This window comes from Melampsora larici-populina (genome assembly GCF_000204055.1).
Source record: "Melampsora larici-populina 98AG31 unplaced genomic scaffold MELLAscaffold_4, whole genome shotgun sequence".
Lineage (NCBI taxonomy): Eukaryota > Fungi > Basidiomycota > Pucciniomycetes > Pucciniales > Melampsoraceae > Melampsora > Melampsora laricis-populina.
In genome coordinates, this window is record NW_006768768.1 from 1,561,512 (window position 1) to 1,564,481 (window position 2,970).

The following is a 2,970-nucleotide window of genomic DNA, read 5'->3' on the forward strand; positions in this document are numbered from 1 at the left end:
CTGAAACAATATGATAAAAATTAGAATGTATCCACAACGTGGGACTACTTTGAAAAAATGAGATAGAGAAGATAACTCGCCATTTTCATTGCGAGCAACACGTTTTGGTTGCTTTGTCCAACGGCTTCCACGGGTGCTAGGCTGCCCCATCAGATATTCGACTGCAAGGGATGGAGTCCAGCAGATATGATACAGAAGATTTGGAAATAACAGGCAAAGGACGAGACAAAGAAATAATGAAAGTGATGATTCTGTTGGGGTGGAGGCAAGGGGCTGACGACAATAATTGAGATGGTGAGATGTGTCTAATGGTGTTTCTACATTGGGTTAGGTGAATGTGATACTTCTGTGTATTTAGTTAGTGTGGTGCAAGATTCGGAGGAATTACAGTATGTGATATGGTAAGCGTGCCACAGTTTATTTTTTCAGTATGAAAATTCTTTTGGATTTTTTGGGTCTACTCATAGCACGGTCGATTGATTGGAATTGTATCTTGCAAGTACGAAGGATTGTTGGATTCTGGGCTGGGAGGGAGTGGCTTGATTAGTGGGGGAGATGGTGGTGTAAGCGATGACAGATTGGTGAGGATATGTTGGGATTCAATAGTGGTAACATGGTGAACGGAACATTGAAAGTGTAGTTGAAATGTACACTTGTTTAAACAATCGAAGATTAGGAGATGATTCAGCTGGGGAAGACTGGTGTAGGTCGGGAGTTTTTCCGGTCAATGATTTGAGGTAGGTAGGTAGGGTGGATTGAGTGATCTGGAGGTATGGAGGGTTGATTTGGATTCCGAAGGGGTAAAATGAAATAGAGCAAGGGTTTTGGTTGCGTCAGATTTGTATATATTAAAAGGGTAGAACATAAAAACATGGTGTTTTGGGTAGATTCGGATGTTGTGTGGGTTTTGTAAGAGGTATTGATCGAATGAAATTATAGTAGGTCGGATTAACTTTCCAATGAGTAGTGAACAACCTGTTTTTAGAGGTGGTGAGAAATTTGGTGAAGGGTGTTATGATTGATCGCGAGGTTTGAAGACTGATGTACATGGTGTCAACGTGGTGTAATGTGGCAATGAATTGGTTGAAAAGTGTTGAAGAGGGTAGGATGTTGACGTAGGGTAGGTGTGTGATACCCCAGTAAAGGTACATTGATGGGGTTAAAAAGTTGGGCTGGTGGGTGAATATTTCGAGAAGGTGAGTTGATTTTAAACAATGGTAGGGTATGGGATGGTGTTGAGCCTAGTCCGACCGGAGTTAAGTTAAAAAGTTAAGCTGGTGGGTCAAATTACAAGGGGGTGAGTTGAATTCCTAGGGAGGTATAGCTTGATCTGGGATGGTAGGGTAGGGGGTGGTATCGAGCTTAGACAGACCGGAATGAAGTTGAAAAGTTGAGCTGGTGGGCCTCTCTTTTGATGTGGTAGGGTGATATCCTAGGGTGGTGTGGCTTCATAATGGATGGTAGGATAGGGGGTGGTATTGAGCCGAGACAGACCGGACAGTCTTGAGGTGGTAGGTTGGTGTTTGAGGCGGTGAGACTATTTATCATGGTGGTATGTTATGGCGAGAGGCGGTATGATGGTTGAGCTAGACCAACCGGCAGGTCTGTCTTGATGTGGTGTGGGGGTGTGTTGAGGTGGTGGATCGATTTACTAGGGTGGGAAGGGTTGTTGAATGGGGGTATGGTATGTTCCTTTAGTGAACGATGCCGAGTGAGCCTCCCTTAAGGAAAAGTTTGACTTAGCCATTTTGAGATTACACAAGAGGCTTCTCAAGATGGTGGATCATCTTGGCAGGGGGGATCGAACCCCATTTGGTCATACGAGGCTCAGTATGACCCTATGCTATTCAGTATGAACGTGCACGTGCAGGTGTTGTTTGGACAGCAACACAACAAAAGTTGTTGCAGCCCCAAAAAACAGTCAGAAAAACCGCAATGCAGGCACAGCGCAGCATGCAACACCTGTGTTGCTGGCCCAGGGTTGATTCATCTGTGGCAAGTTTCCAGAAGCAGGGACCAGGATGATTTGATACTCAAACCCGTATCATGAACCTCATCTTATGTAAGCATGGCCAAAATGTGGTTCAGAAAGGTGGCCAAGACCTCATGTATATATTGGACAAAGTCAAGTGACAAAGACCTAAGACAAAAATGGTGCGTAAACTACCAATTGTTCCCCTCATCATAGTTGGGTGACAATGAGTTGAAATAATTATGGGTTCCAAAACATGAAAGAGGATGGGCTACATATCATCCATGTGATGACAGTGCACTTGTGCCCTGATCCTGGAAACATTCATGATCTTGAGTTGTCTTTTGTTGCCATTCAACCAAAACTGTTGTTAGCTACCTTTATGTTATGTTGGAACCGATTATCTCTCTGGATTGTTTTAGAATTTTCCTCAACTTATATATACAATGAAGAGTCAATGCATTTCTTGATGTGTGCAAATGATTTTGACCCAGATATGATATTTCAAAATCAAACTCTAAATATTAATCCTCAAAACTTGTAAAGAGATGAAATATGGCAGTTATGACCAAGTTATCCAAAGAAGTGGATGCCCGAAGATACCAAAAGCAACCACATTTGCAGTGAGGGATGTGTGCAATGTTAGAAAGGAAGTTTGATTCCTGGATTTCAGTGACCCTCCCACATCTATGGGATTGGAGTGTTTACATCGAATGGAGTGAAAAGGTCCATCATACCCCCTTGATGAGGTGTGAAGTAAATTGATAAGGGTGTGTGAAGATTCTTCTTTTCACACGTAATAGAATTTTTCACATCAATAGGCGGTTGTGAAATGGTTATAAGTGAAAAAGATGCTTCACACACTTTCAACTTATTTGGAGATGTGTGAAGGATAAATTCACTATTGTAGGTGTGAATGAATAGGTGAATTTGTGTTTAAGACATGGAGAGGAGTGACAGTATCCTTCACACAACCCCAAACCAGTGTGAAGAGGTGT